Raw genomic sequence first — 15956 nt, forward strand, 5'->3', positions numbered from 1 at the left:
TCGAGCTGGATTGACCGACCGCGCACACACACATCGCAAAGGCGGGAGCCAGGGAAAGTGGGGGAACGCTGTCTGAAATTCACACACGCGATGAACAGGAAGATAAAAGACGGCTGCACAGTAAATCCTTTAGAGAGCGCAGGGGGGGGGGGGGGGAGGGGGGGGAGGAGGAGAAGGAGTGGAGACACGTTTAAGAAGCCAAACAACTTATAATAAAGTTTAGCGTTTTACATTACCGGTCGGTTTTCCTTGGTCCTGAAAACTCCAATGAGCCAATTAAAATGCCTGGTCAGAGAAGGTGATTGCCTAAGGCCACTCTCGACTGCCTATAACTACATAGCGCCCCTACTCCACTGCACTAAGAGTTCAAAAGAACCATGCAGACCAATTTTTACTCGCGGAAAACTTTTCAACATGCTGAAAAATTTTCCTCAACCAAACTGAGGCCATGAGTATGCGGGAACTTCCCCTGAGCATGAAGGAGAGTTCCAGTGACCTCATAGGACCTCCTAGGACCACGGGTCGACCATGCTGCGAGTTTGAGTCACAGGCAAACTCGCAGATTAGGTCGCCGCAGTGGAACAGACCCTTAAGAGTGAACTTTTATTGTGAGTAGCCAACAGACTGTATGATTAAACAAAGAGTATGCAGGAACATGTTCAATTCTCATAGTACATAGAACTTACAACATAGAACAGTACAACACAGGAAATAGCCCATTGGCCTACAATGTCTGCGCCAAACATGATTAAACTGATCTCCTCTCCTGAATGGATATGCAGGGAATGGAGTTATCCATATCCTCCAATCCCTGCATACCCACGTGCCTATCTAAAAACCTCTTAAATGCCACTATTGTATCTGTCTTCACCACAGTATGGTGACGCAGCGGTAGAGTTGCTGCCTTACAGCGCCAGAGACCCGGGTTCGATCCTAACCCATGGGTGCTGCGTGGGTTTTCTCCGGGTGCATCGGTCTCCTCCCACACTCCAAAGACGTACAGGTTTGTAAGTTAATTGGCTTCTCTAAATTGTAAATGTTTCCCTGTGCGTGAGCAGGATAGTGTTAGAGTGCGGGGTGATTGCTGGTCAGCATGGTTTCCATGCTGTATCTCAAAATTAAACTAAACTAAAGATTCCTGGCAGTACGTTCATGACCTCTATTCCCTCAAAACAAAATGGCATCGTTTTCCCATAATTCTCAAATCAAACACAGTTAAATGCTGTCTGTCCTGGAGATGCTATCCGACCCGCAGAGCTACTCCAGCTTTTTGTGTCTATCTTCGGTTTAAACCAGCATCTGCAGTTCCTTCCTAAAATGGTGCTTCTTTCAAAATGGGTCACTTTCTTTCTTCGAAGTATTTATATCTTTTATTTACCATCCAGTTAATCATGATGATTGCCACGTGAACTAAATGGCAAAAGGGGGATCACTTTGGCAAGGAAAATGGCTTCGCTTCCTTAGTTGCCTATTAATCTTTTGTTTAAAATGATGTTATCATTCCACAAATTCCAGAACACTTTTAATGATTTCAGTATTTAAGAGGACCGAATTGTAAAGAATACAAATAATTTGGCAAATTGTAGGAAATGTCTTCACCAGTTTTGGTTCAGTTTGTAGTACATTTTGTGCTTTCGAGAGACATAGTTAAGTGGTTCTTATACTGATCTCTGAAATGTTGCAGCCACAAATAATCAGACGGATTACATACAGCATTGTTGTTCATCCAGCATGTAATTTGAAACAGTTTGAATAAATTTGAAAATTCCTTTCCAACCACATGAAAGCCTATGATTTATATTAAAACATCACCATGCTCTAAATAAATCATGGAAACACAAACTGCTTCTCCAAACTTCAGCTGGTCACACTGAAGCCCATTCTTGTAGCTACTCGTTAACAGATCTGTTACAATATTAAAGAAAATAAAGGGCCTGTCCCACTAGGGCGACCTTATTGACGAGTTTAGGAGACTCTGCACTCTCCACAACCTCACAGCATGGTCAATACATGGTTGTAGGTAGTCTCTGGCAAGTCTCCTTCATGGTCGAGAGGAGTTCGAGAGGAAAAATTTTCTGCGACCAAAAATTGGTCGGCTAGGAGAAAATCGATACTTTTTTAGTGGTGGGTTTAGTCGAAGTAGGTTGTAGTAGGTTGGCATGTTATCGTAGGTTATCGTAGGTAATCGAAGGTAGTCGAGATAGTCATAGATAGTGTTAGGTTTGTAAACATTTTTTTAAATTAAATGCTGAGCGAATTTGCAAGTGCGGAGTGAAAATACGTTCGTAAAAGTATTATCAATACTTAACAGAGTTGTAGATTAGCTTTGGTGTTTCAGGGTAAAGCGGAAATAATGAACCCCAAACCTTCACGTCGCTGTTGGGCTTTTTTTAAATGTCTAAATAGTTTTTAAATGGCTTTTAGCCTAAAAGGTCAAAGTTGGATTGACATGGAGAGTTTAACAGACTGAATATCCTAGCGAACATGTGGGAACACTTGCCAAATCAAATTTGATACCAAGCCAATACAAGGATGCATTTGGCCCAATGGCCAAAAGCTGTGTCAAACACCTTTTAGGAGAGTTCTTCAAGCGAAAGAGTTGAAACGAATTGGGGATGAACTTCAGGATCACAGGGACTCGGCAGATGAAATCCTGTGCTGATTAAAATCAGGATGTACAAGACACCAGAACGGAAAGATGGCTTATTTTGTGCCTTTTGTGTCACTTTAAAGACTGGAAGGGCTTGGCCGGCAAATTATTTTACTGATGAATGGTCTCAACCCGAACCGTCACCTATTATTTTTCTCCAGAGATGCTGCCTCACCCACTGAGTTACTCCAGGATTTTGTGCCTATCGTCAAAGTATTTTAAATTGTAGTTGCTGTTACAATGCAATTGTGATAACTTCCATAAATAAGAATGCAATCTATGTAACATCTTTTGCGCTTTAATGGTGCTGCATATCCATTTTATGCCCACCTATTCATTTCTTCCGTTCATTTTCTCTCTAATCAATATAGTAAGTCAACATTCGCTATTTTATTCCACTTAATCACCAGTCCATCGCCGATAAAATGACTGAGCTGTATATTAGCGGGGCAATGTCAGTCACTGCAATAACGAGCAGCAAAAGAGGAACAACAAAGGCGTGTATTTGCTTTGCACCTTTCAAGGGTTCCGGGTGCATTCCAACCAATTAAGTAATCGGGTGGGCTTGTGGAGGAAACACCATTTGTTCGCAGCAAGGTCAAGCGAAAATGGTGTGTCATTTTAATGATGAATTAAGGACCAATATTGGTCTTGAAGACAGTTTAATTTCCTATTTCCAAGATTCACCCCAGGTGTTTGTTCAAGCTTTGAATTCGCACCAACTCGAGGTGGTAATTACACAAATTGACCCATAAAACGTAGGATCAGATTTGGACCATTCGCCCCATCGAGTCGGCCCGCCATTCGATCATAGCTGATCTATTTTTTTCCCCTCAATCACATTCTCCTGCCTTCTCCCCGTAACCTTTCATGCCCTTTCTAAGCAAGAAGCCACAGCTGACTGCCTCAAACGTGTTAATGAGGGGGGAAGAGGCAGGGGAGCATCCTGTGTGCTGTGCCAACTTTTGTGGTTTGAATCAACCTGATATCGTATCCTGGATAGTAACGGCTGGCCTGGGCGGGCAACACCTTGTCCAGGTATAAGATCGGCCAGGGTTGATCTTTTCAGGTAGCGGTGTAGCCACATGAAACAACCCGCGTTACTGTCCCCCTGACTACACACTGTACACACAGCCTCTGCCTAGCATTTGCCAGATTCCTGTAACTTGGAGCAAACTCTCTCCGTACCCAGGTGCAGTTCAACCAATTACCAGATAATTAGTTAAAAATACCATGTTTGTCACTAAAATAGTTATTTTAGTTGGAACTCTCGATGGAGCAAACGATTATTCGATTCGTCCAACGGAAGCAAATCGGAAAGTTTAGGAAAAATTTTGAAAACTGCATTTCATTTCCACGTTTTATTTTTCATTTTATGTTTAAAGGTCTTGAACTCGAGTCCGTGTTGGTATTTTGCAATTTAATACAAATAATATTTAATAGATTTAAGGTGCAAATACACTGCTTGAAATAGTGTGTATGTTAAGCTTAATTTATGGATTATGGAAGCATCGGTCATTTTGGTGAACTTCTGACTAATTAAATAACTTGTTGATAGACACAAAATGCTGGAGGAACTCAGCGGGTCAAGCAGCATATTGAAAATTTTTCCTCAACCAAACTTAGGCCGCAAGTATGCGGGAACTTCTCTCGAGCATGATGGAAAGTTATGCCCCTGTCCCATTTAGGAAACCTAAATGGAAACCTCTGATGACCTTGCCCACGACCCAAGGTTTCCATGAGGTCGCCGGAGGTTTTGGTCACCCTCCCTAATGGTTGAAAGTGGTTTCCGCGTGGTCGAGGCTTCATCCAGGTTGCTTCGATTGTTTCAACAAAATCAAAACCCGCCTCGACTAAAAATAGGTTGCGGTTTGGTCGAAGCCAGTGGAGTGGGGTCGCTATTTACTTACAGGCAGTCGAAGGCCAGTTCCTTCGCTGACCGTCCATTTTGATTGGCTCATTGGAGTTTTCAGGACCTAGAAGACCCACCGGTACGTAAAATGCCCCCAAACTTTATTAAACTTCTTAAAACTGTCTCCACTCCTTCTACCCCCCCCCTCCCCTCCTTCTCTCCCATGCTCCTCCCCTTCTCTCCACTTCTCTTCCCCTCCTCTCTCCCCACTTCTCTTCCCCTCCTCTCTCCCCACTTCTCTTCCCCTCCTCTCCCCTCCCCTCCTCTCCCCCCCCCTCCCACGCTCTCTAAAGGACTTACCATGCTCTGTGGCAGCCGTTTACCTTCCTCTTCATCGTGCAGACAGCGCTCCTCCGCTCTCCTTGGGCCCCACCTTCATGATGTGTGTGTGTGTGTGTGTGTGTGTGTGTGTGTGTGTGTGTGTGTGTGTGTGTGTGTGTGTGTGTGTGTGTGTGTGTGTGTGTGTGTGTGTGTGCGGTCGGTAGCAACGATCCTATAGGATCTTTGGTCGGTAGATGCAGCTCACGCTTCGGTTGTTCCAGGTCGAGGCTTTCCAGGCGAGTGACCAAAACCTCCGGCGACCTCATGGAAACCTTGGGTCACTCACCTGGAAAGCCTCGACCTGGAACGACCGAAGCGTGAGCTGCATCTACCGACCAAAGTTCCTATAGGATCTTTGCTACCGACCGCACACACACACACACACACACACACACACACACACACACACACACACACACACACACACACACACACACATTGCGAAGGTGGGGGCCATGGAGAGCGGAGGAGCGCTGTCTGCACGATGAAAAGGAAGGTAAACGGCTGCCACAGAGCATGGTAAGTCCTTTAGAGATCGCGGGGTGGGGGGGGGAGGGGGAGGGGGAGGGGGAATAGAAGGGGTGAGAAGGGGCGAGAATGGGAGATAGGGGAGAGAGAAGGGGAGAGATGGGGAGAGGGAAGGGGGAAGAAGGGGGAGAGGTGGGGAGAAGGGGAGGAGAGGGGGAAGATAGGGGAGAGAAGGAGTGGAGACATTTTTAAGAAGTTTAATAAAGTTAAATTATATTATGGGCATTTTACCCAAAGATCCTAGATCTAGGTCCTGAAAACTCCAATGAGCCAATCAAAATGGCCGGTCAGCGAAGGAGATTGCCTTCGACTGCCTGTAAGTAAATAGCGACCCCACTCCACTGGCAACCTATTTTTAGTTGAGGCGGGTTTTGATTTTGTTGAAACAATCGAAGCAACCTAGATGAAGCCTCGACCACGCGGAAACCACTTTCGACCATTAGGGAGAGTGACCAAAACCTCCGGCGACCTCATGGAAACCTTGGGTCGCGGGCAAGGTCACCAAAGGTTTCCATTCAGGTTTCCCAAGTGGAACAGGGGCATAAGGGTCTCGAAGGGTCTGAAGAAGGGATCAACCCGAAATGTCGCCTATTTCCTTCGCTCCATAGATGCTGCCTCACCCGCTGAGTTTCTCCAGCATTTTTGACTACCTTCGATTTTCCAGCATCTGCAGTTCCTTCTTAAACAAATTATATTATGAGAGTATCTACGTGCCTTCACCAGAGGTTCAAAGTTGAGTCACACTTCCCTTTTCTCAAGGGGAATAAAAAATATGCAGTTTGGTTATCATTGACATCCATGCACAATACAATGTATAACAATTCTGGAGAGATCTACAGATTTTGATTTTTATGAATTATAGAACAATTACCACCAATTTAAACTTAATTTGTGACATATCCACTAAGGATTCAAACTTGTATTAACTATTTAGACACAAAGTACTGGAGCAACTCAGCGGGTCCGGCAGCATAAAGAGAAATAAAACAGGTGACGCTTCAGGTTGGAACCCTTCTTCAGACTGAAAGTGGAGCGGGGGGTGAGGTGTAGTGGATCTGGAGGTAGGAAGAGCCCAGTAGGAAGAGAACAAATAAGGACCGGCAACAGATGACCAAGGAAAGAGTGAAGCCCATAATGGCCCAGAGTTGGCTGGGGAAGCGGTGATAACGAAGGGATACAGGGTTGCAAGCAGTGGAACGACTGACTAGGATGACGGAGGGAGGAGAGGGAGAGAATGTAGAGGTTAATTGAAGTTAGAGAAATTAATGTTCATCTGCTGGATTTGCAGACAAGAGTATCAACTTCACTTGTGAAAGATCAGATTTTCATCACATCAACTGTTGCATCACACAGCCAGTCTGCTCAGGAATGGTAACTTAACTTTTTGGCCATCAGGACAAGAACTAGTTCCATGCTGTCCCATCTACTCATGTAAAATAAATTTTAAAATATTTTCGACTCAGCATTCCATTCGTTGTTTACAAATCGACTGCCAATTTTCCGATGTTATAAAAATAATCACCATTCAGAAGTGCTCAATCAGCTGTAAATCTTTTTGAAAACTTGAGGTTGTGACCATCAAAAAATAAATACAAACCTTTAATAGACACAAAAAGCTGGAGTAACTCAACGGGACAGGCAGCATCTCTGGAGAGAAGGAATGGGTGACGTTTCGGGTCGAGATCCTTCTTCAGTCTGAACGTTAGTGATCTTCGTATTCTTCAGTCGGAAGAAGGGTCTCGACCCGAAACATCACCAATTCATTCTCTCCAGAGATGATGCATGTCCTGCTGAGATACTCCAGCCTTTTGTGTCTATCAGAGAAAGATAGATTGGGGTCCAGAATGCCCCCTGGTAGAGTTCCAAGGTGGCGGGGAAAAGGGGGCAGTGCCTCCTTAATGCAGAAATGTTTTGATAATTGTACCTTGAAATGACATTGTTTTCTTGACTGTTTACCCTTAATTTATACTGTCATTTTGTTTATTGTACCTTAAAATAACACATTTTACTTGCTTGTCACTTCTTAATTTACACAGATAATTTGTGATAATCAGACCTTAAAATGACACCAACTCCTTGCTTGTTTACACTCAAGTCATATTGAAAATATTTTATAGTACACCTACACCTACTTGTAACATGATACCTGTTCCTTGCTTGTTTATCTAATTAGAAAGGAGTATCCTTTACCATTGTATTTAAATGCCAAATGAATTTCAAAACCAACTCTTAACATTTAGGATGCGAATGATGATCCAACTACTTCAAAGATGATCATATTGTACTACATAGAATAGAATAGAATAGAATAGAAATAATTTTATTGCCACACAACCAAGGTCGGTGGTATTTGGGTTGTCAGCAGCGGTACAATAATAAAGAACACAACCACATTAAAATTTTACACAAACATCCACCACAGCATTCATCACTGTGGTGGAAGGCACAGAGCTTGGCCAGTCCTCCTCCATTTTCCCCCGTGGTCGGGACCTCCACCCTCCACAGCCGTTGCTGCGGGCGTCCAGATGGTAAGGGACAAAGTTAAAGTCCAGGTGAGTCCAGGATCGGCTCTTCCCAACCAGAGACCGCGGCTTCAGACTGGTGTAGGCCGCAGGCCGGCGGTCAAAGTTTTAAAGTACCTGCCGTGCAGCAGCCAGAAGCACCGCAGTCTGCAGGGCCGGCGGTCGAAGCTCCCCTCCTGGGGTGATGTTAAGTCCATACCGCGCCCGCGGTAGAAGATGGCCGCGGGCCGGCGGTGGAAGCTTCTTCCCCCGGGTCCCCAACGTGAGATCCCGGGCTGTAGACGCCGCACCAGCTGGAGTTCTGCAGACCGCTGCTTCAGGCTGCCGGCTGCCGCGGGCCAGCGTAACGGAGCGCTCCCCTCCAGCGAGGTCTCACCCGCTCCTCGCCGAGAGTCCACGCTGTGCCCGCCGCTGAAGCTCCGGGCGCGTCTCCGGGAAAGTCGGCGCCGATCCATGCTGTTAGGCCACGGGGGAGGCGACCTGAAAAAGTCGCCTCTCCATGGAAGAGGCGGCCGAAACGGTTTCCCCCTTACCCTCCCACACCACCCCCCACACATAACACACAAAGAAACATTAAAAACTGACTTTTAAACATACTAAAAAAATAAAAAAAAGTTGAAAAAGACGGACACGCTGCCGACAGGCGCTGCCAGTGCAGCGCCCCCTACCGATCATAGCTAGTCAGTCAAATTAAATACAGCGGACAAAATATTAACATCTCAACCTGGAATTTAAGACATTATTTGAAAATAACAGTACCCAAAATTTAAAATTAAAGGTTTCATTTAAAAAAAATCTATGGTCAAATTATCTTAAAAAAGGAAAAATAAGCGAATAATCTTTTATCTTCTTTTGACTGCTGGACATTTTCTGATGCCAGAATTTGCAAAGCCAGTGACTATTAAGGAATGCTAATTGCTGACTCAATAGCGAGTCCAAGTTGGAAATGCATTGTATTGCGCAGCCAGAAGGCTCCTGACGGCCCACGCGGCCAGAAGGCATCCTAAAGGGACGCGGCTGTGGACTGGGAACGTGGCCAGAGGCCTTTATCGAGGCGCCGCGGTCTCGATGTCTCCTGGATTGCCACATAGAACCCCGGCCGAGGCCTCGCGGGTTGAAGCCCGGGTCGGATGAAGCGGCCGACGGTGCCCGTGACTGGGGCCTGGGTCAGCACCACGGAGGCATCAAGTGGGGTGTCACAGCGGTGAGGCAGCGGCAGCGGTGAAGCCATGCGACGATGGGGCCTCGGCGGCAAAGCCCCGCAACGGCGGCAGTGCTTTACCGAATTTCAAAATCCACGGAAATCCGCGGAGAAATCTCATGCCTGCACTCTATTGTCACCCCACCAATGCACATCATTATTATTCCATGCCCCAAAAGTCAGCTGGGAGAGGAGTGTGCAAAGGTTAAGAGATACTAAGATCACAACCGTTTGTACCCATTGCCTTGACAACACAAACTACCAATTTATCCATGCTAGTTTAGAAATAGAGATAAGTTTCTCGAGACTGATATACAGTTGCTCAGTAACAAAAACATTTAAATATCAAGATCTTTATCCTTATTTACCGATGCCCTCCTATTATGCCGGTGCAGAGACAGTGGTAGAAAAACTTTATTGCTAAATCATCCAAGCTGTACACAAAAGAATCTCCAACAAGATTTATCCCATACAAACATAAAAATGTATAACTGCTAATTTAAAGAGACTGATCTACAGTCATTACAGTAATTAGCATTCAGCCTGAGGAATATTTGCAGTTACTTTGTTGCCCACTTCATCCTGTTAAAGAGTCAGGACAGATGGTTGTCAGCAGCGGATAAACATGTGGGTGTGCAAGCAGATGATGCAGCTGCTGAAGGTATTTGCGATACCATCATCCATCCTAACCAGGTTTATTGGGCATTGCCTTCAATTCACTGGCAATGCATTGCAATAACATGAATACTATTTTAATTGAACTTTACAGGCAAGCGTTCACTCTTTTACAAAACATATTAGAAATGTAACAAAGGAAAAAATAAAAATCAATTAGATGCTGGTTTACAAAAAAAGACACAAAGTGCTGGACTAACTCAGCAGGTCGGGCAGCATCTCTGGAGGACATGGAAAGGTAACATTTCAGGTCAGGATTTTTAATCAGAAGGGTCTGAGGAAGGTTCCCAACCCAAATCATCACCTATCCATTTTCTCCAGAGATGCTGCCTGACCTGTTAAGTTACTCCATCACTTTGTGTCTTTTTTTAGAATAAAATATTACCATAGCAAGGGACATCTTTGAATTGGTAAATTGATTGATTTGTGTAAATTTAAACAAAATTTATCATAAATCACTTTAGGTGGATATTTTTGTATTCATGGTCATCTTTGCATACAAGAGTAAGTAATTGTAACACCTTGGAAGCTTAAGCGGCTTTTTCACGGGACGAGTTGACGCAAGATGTCACCAGAGTGAAGTGGTCGTGGTCCAGCACGAGTCTCGCACGATATAACGGGGGGTAGATAAAGAGTTCCCACGGTACTCGGCATTTCTGTTATTTGTGCGAGTGACTTGTCCGTCTCCCGAGCTTTTCCGTTAATCTTGAATGAACATCGTGAACTGTAGTGTTGTTAATCACGTGGCACAAATGATGTTACTTTGTTTTCACACACTATATTGGGTTTTTTCACACACTATATTCCTCTCTTGGTTGAATTGGCTCATTTGGAGACATGCCTATACTAAGTATTTTCGAGTACAGGATGGTGGTTATTTTCATTGACGCGCTGTATGCAGCAGCCCACTATGTGCATCGAGAACGCTTGCGTGAAGGCAGAAGGGTGAGATTAATTAAAAAGAGAATTAAGAGGAAGTCTCACTGGGTGAAGCCCATCTTTCAACGGAGACCTCAATTTGGACAATATGATCAGCTGCTTAATGTGCTGTGCGAAGAGGATAAAAGTGCATTCACAAACTTTGTCAGAATTTCACCCGAGCTCTTTAATGAGCTGAAGAATAATCTGTTTTTTTTTTAAGACAAATGTTGTTTGGTGTGATGCACCTTCTCTCAATATGTGCAAGAAGTCGTCTTTTTATTTTGTCAAATAGGAATAAAGACTTTGTCTCACATTGACCGTGATGGTTGTCTTATTTTATTATCTACTGAGAGGTGAAACTTTCAAACGTTTAACCAGTCAGTAGACAGACAATAAATAGTAACAATCGAGCCATAAATGGTGTATACATGGTGAAGGGACCAACGCTGTGTGCAAGATAATGTTTAAAATCATGCGAGGAATCGATCGGGTAGATGCACAGTCTCTTGCCCAGAGTAGGCGAATCGAGGACCAGATTACATAGGTTTAAAGTGAAGGGGAAATGATTTAATATGGATTTGATTAAATACTGTCAGTAGTAAACCCGATCAAAAACAACACCAGGACGTCTATTAAACACCAGAGATCCCAGTAAACACCCAGCCGAGACTTATTACAGGTCTAGTGGAAAGACACAAAGCGCTGGAGCAACTCAGCGGGTCAGGCAGCATCGCTAGACAACATGGATAGATGATGTTTTGGGTCGGGACTCTTCTTCAGCGCTGAGTTACTCCCGCATATTGTGTCTTTCCAATGCAGATTAGCGTCTGCGATTCTTTGCTCCTGCATTACGGGGTCTATCTCGATTCCCGATAAAGTCTAAAACCCATCCTCCAGAGTTCTCAGCCCAGGGCGCCCATAAACAAGCCCTTAACTCCACACTGGGGACAGAGGCTGAGAGGTGTACAAAACCATGAGACAAACAGGCAGGGAAATAGACAGAGTCCAGGGTAATATATGTCCTTTGCCCACAGAGGGGATTCGAGGACCAGAGGGCATAGGTTCAAGGTGAGGGGGGAAGATCTAATAGGAATCTGAGTGAGGGGTAACATTTTCGCACAAAGGGTGGTGGGTGTATGGAACAAGCTGCCAGAGGAGGTAGTTGAGGCTGGGTCCATCCCTACATTTAAGAAACATTTAGACAGGTACATGGATAAGACAGGTTGGGAGGGATATGGACCAGACGCAGGCAGATGGGACTAGTTTCGATGGGACATTTTGGCCGGTATGGGCAAGTTGAGCCGAAGGGCCGGTTTCCACACTGTAACTCGATAAAGCCAGTGAGTATACGATCTAAGATAGTCTGAGGGTCTCGAATGAGGTAGGTAGTAGTTCAGGAATGCTCTGTGGTTGGTGTTAGGATGGTTCAGTTACATAAGTGCTCAAATGTAGGCACCGTTTTCGCAGTGGAAGCTCCGAGACTGTGCAGCGGGCGATTGTCGTGTTGGCTGGGACTCCTGTTATCCCTGCAGGGGATTGACCTCAGTCTGAAGAAGGCTCTCGACCCGAAACGCCACCCGTTCCTTCTCTCCAGAGTTACTGCCTGTCCGGCTGAGTTGCTCCAAGCAACTGGTGTCTATCGTCAAAGGACTGACCACCGGGCTGGATGTCGGGGTTGGCGTGTTGCGTTTCACAGACCGAACTGTCCAATTAATGGTAACAGATGGGCACTGAGGGAAGTCCCCCCCCCCCTCTCTGTTTATCTGCCCTTTCTTTAACTTTTGTGCCTCTATGCAAGTATCTCGCGAGCCATCCCAGACTGCCCATTTCTGCTCCCCCTCGTCTTTAATAACTACATTTCCCTAACAATTACTATCTTTGTTAGTTATAGGAGCAAAATTAGGCCATTCGGTCCATTAAGTCCACTCCGCCATTCAATCGCGGCTGATCTATCTCTCCCTCTCAACCACATTCTCTTGCCTTCTCCCCATAACCTCCTGACAGCCGCACTAATCAGGAATGTATCTATCTCTGCCCCTATTCTTCACCCTTTTGACAGTAGTTTTGTTTTATTGGAGACGCGGGAGACAGCGGATGCTGGAATACTGAGCAAAACACGAAATGCTGGAGGAACTCGGTGCATTTGTGTTTAAGCAGGATCTGCAGATGCTGGAAAATCGAAGGTACACAATAATGCTGGAGAAACTCAGCGGGTACAGCAGCATCTATGGAGTGAAGGAAGTAGTCAACGTTTCGGGCCGAAACTTTGCCTATTTCCTTCGTTCCATAGATGCTGCTGCACCCGCTGAGTTTCTCCAGCATTTGTGTGTGTTGGTGGGAGTAGGGGGGGGGGGGGGGGGGAGAGAGAGATAAGGCAGCCTGAAGAAAGGGTCGCCTGTCCATTTCCCTCCGTAGATGCTGCCTGACCCGCGGAGTTCCTACAGTCTTAGAAACTGCTTTAGACAAAAAGAGACACAAACTGCTGGAGCGAAATAGCTCAGCAAGTGAGGTACCTGAACACTCAAAAATGAAAAAGAATGAAAATGTGATTATTTCACCTCCCTTCAACTATTTTGTGTTTCAGCATGAGAGGGATTATAACATTAGAGACATTCATCTTGTAGTGATGTGTTAATGAAGAATTGCAGACATCAATCTGATAGTAAAAAATATATTTATTTAACAATGAGGTAAAACAAGCACTGACAATCAAACTGCTCAGTTACTCACCGTTCGCAGGAGTTCCCACGGCACCCGCAAGAGTTATTACGAATATCGCACGGATATCGCACTGGCCACTATGTTCATACAATGTTGCAATGCTCAACCACAAGTGTACAAGTCACTCTTGGAGAAATTCAAACTTTCTTGAATTTTCCCCTGAGTGACCAAGTTACACGATTACCTGCCGTTAGCGCCACGGTGGTCCACGGTGGTCCACGAATGCCGTACTGTTATCGCACGAGGTTCCCACGATGTTAAACTCTGGTTCACTCTTGCGTCAAGTCGCCCCATGAAAAAGCCGCTTAAATGTGTCCAATTGTAGCATTAGAAACCAGGCCAACTGGAAACCCTTTCTGATAATTGCACAAGAAACCTTCAATGATTTTGAGTTTAGTTTATTGTCACATGAAACGTTTTTGTAGAAAATAGGTGCAGGAGTACGCCATTCGGCCCTTTGCACTAGCACCACCAGTCATGGCTGATCATCCAGAATCAGTACCCCGTTCCTGCTTTCTCCACATATCCATTAATTCCATTAGCCCTAAGAGCTATATCCAACTCTCTATTGAATACATCCGGCAGAGAATTCCACAGATTCACAACTCACTGTGTAAAAAAGTTTTCCTCATCTCAGTCCTAAATGGCCTACCCCTTTTTCTTAAATTGTGACCCTTGGTTCTGGACTCCCCCAACATCGGGAACATTTTTCCTGCATCTAGCCTGCACAATCATATAAGAATTTTATATGTTTCTATAAGATTCCCTCTCATCCTTCTAAATTCCAGTGAATATAAGTCCAGTCGATCCATTCTTTCATCATATGTCAGTCTCCCCATCCCGGGATTGAACCTGGTGAACCTATACTGCACTCCCTCAATAGCAAGAATGTCCTTCCACAAACTAGGAGACCAAAACTGCACATTATACTCCAGGTGTGGTCTCACCAGGGCCCTGTACAACTGCAGTAGGACCTCCTTGCTTCTATTCTCAAATCCTCTCACTATGAAGGCCAACATGCCATTTGCTTTCTTCACTGTCTGCTGTACCTGCATGCTTACTTTCAGTGACTGATGTACAAGGACACCCAGGTCTTGTTGCACCTCCCCTTTTCCTAATCTGACACCATTCAGATAATAATCTGCCTCTTGTTCTTGCCACCAAAGTGGGTTAACCTCACATTTATCCACATTATACTGCATCTGCCATGCATCTGTCCACTCATCCAACCTATCTAAATCACCCTTCAACCTCATAGCATCCTCCTCGCAGCTCACACTGCCACCAAGCTTTGTGTCATCCGCAAACTTGGAGATGTTACATTTAATTCCTTTGTCTAATCGTTAATCTATATTGCAAATAACTGGGGTCCCAGCACAGAGCCTTGCGGCACCCCACTAATCACTGCAATACATGATTACAATTGGGCCATCTACAGTGTACAGCTACACGATAAAGGGAATAGCGTAAATAACTTGGTGCAAGATAAAGTCCAGTAAAGTCCAATCAAAGATTACCCAAGGGCCTCTAATGAGGTAGATAGTAGCTCAGAACCGCTCTCTAGTTGTTGCTAGGATGATTTAGTTGCCTGATAACAATTGTCCATGAATCTGGAGGCGTGCATTTTTATGCTTCTGTACTTTTTGTCCGATGAGAGAGGGGAGAAGAGGGAGTGGCCAGGGTGCGACTCTTCCTTGATTATGTTAGTGGCCTTGCCAAGGCAGTGTGAGGTATAAATGGAGTCAATGTAAGGGAGGTTGGTTTGTGTGATGGTCTGGGCTGCATGACATAGAAAGTCTCCACCCCCTTCTTCGGCCCTAATTTTTCTCACATTCAACAGCCTCTTGCCCAAGGCACAAACATTTCAGATCTTTACTAAAGTAAACAGGGGAAAAAAAATCATTTATGCTTTATTCATTCTATAAGAGTACTTAGAAAAACTCAACATGTCAGGCACCACCTGTGGAAGAGATAGTTATTGTTTACCCCAGACCTGACACATTAACTGTTTTCATTTGCACAGACGCTGAGTATCCTGCTGAGTGTTCTCAGCGTTTTCCATTTTATTTCAGGTTATTACCATTTCACAGTTTCTTTCATTTCCATAGAACGGCTTATTTTCCCTTGCTAAAAAAAAAATCAAAAACCTCAAGGAAATGGTACTTAGAAAGTAAATTTTTACATGTTTGTACACCTCATTGAAAAACTCATTTGAATTATTAAAATGTATTGATTAAAAAGTAGTGGAGCAACATCCCTAGCTTCAATGGTGCAAGAGTTGGTAAACTACATTAGTGCACTGATTAGGGTTGAATCATAAAAATACTCAGCGGATCAGGCACCATCTCGGCAGAGACAAACAGGGCTAGTATTATAGCAAGGTGATAGGTGAGAAAACAATCTATTTTACAATTGGACAGAATAAAAGGAATGTCAATGATGGTTTGGAGTCTGATAGACGTGGAATGACACAATAGAGTTATGGCAGCTCAAAGAAAATGGTAG

The 15956-nt window shown here is 44.6% G+C and overlaps 1 protein-coding gene across 4 annotated transcripts in view; it reads right to left on the reverse strand.

Annotated features, from left to right (window-relative positions):
- cdk14 (cyclin dependent kinase 14) overlaps window positions 1-15956 on the reverse strand; it is a 665904-nt gene that overhangs the window by 332856 nt on the left and 317092 nt on the right. The gene's annotated exons all lie outside the window — the stretch shown is intronic.

The sequence above is a fragment of the Amblyraja radiata genome, chromosome 2 (genome assembly GCF_010909765.2).
Source record: "Amblyraja radiata isolate CabotCenter1 chromosome 2, sAmbRad1.1.pri, whole genome shotgun sequence".
NCBI classification, from domain to species: domain Eukaryota; kingdom Metazoa; phylum Chordata; class Chondrichthyes; order Rajiformes; family Rajidae; genus Amblyraja; species Amblyraja radiata.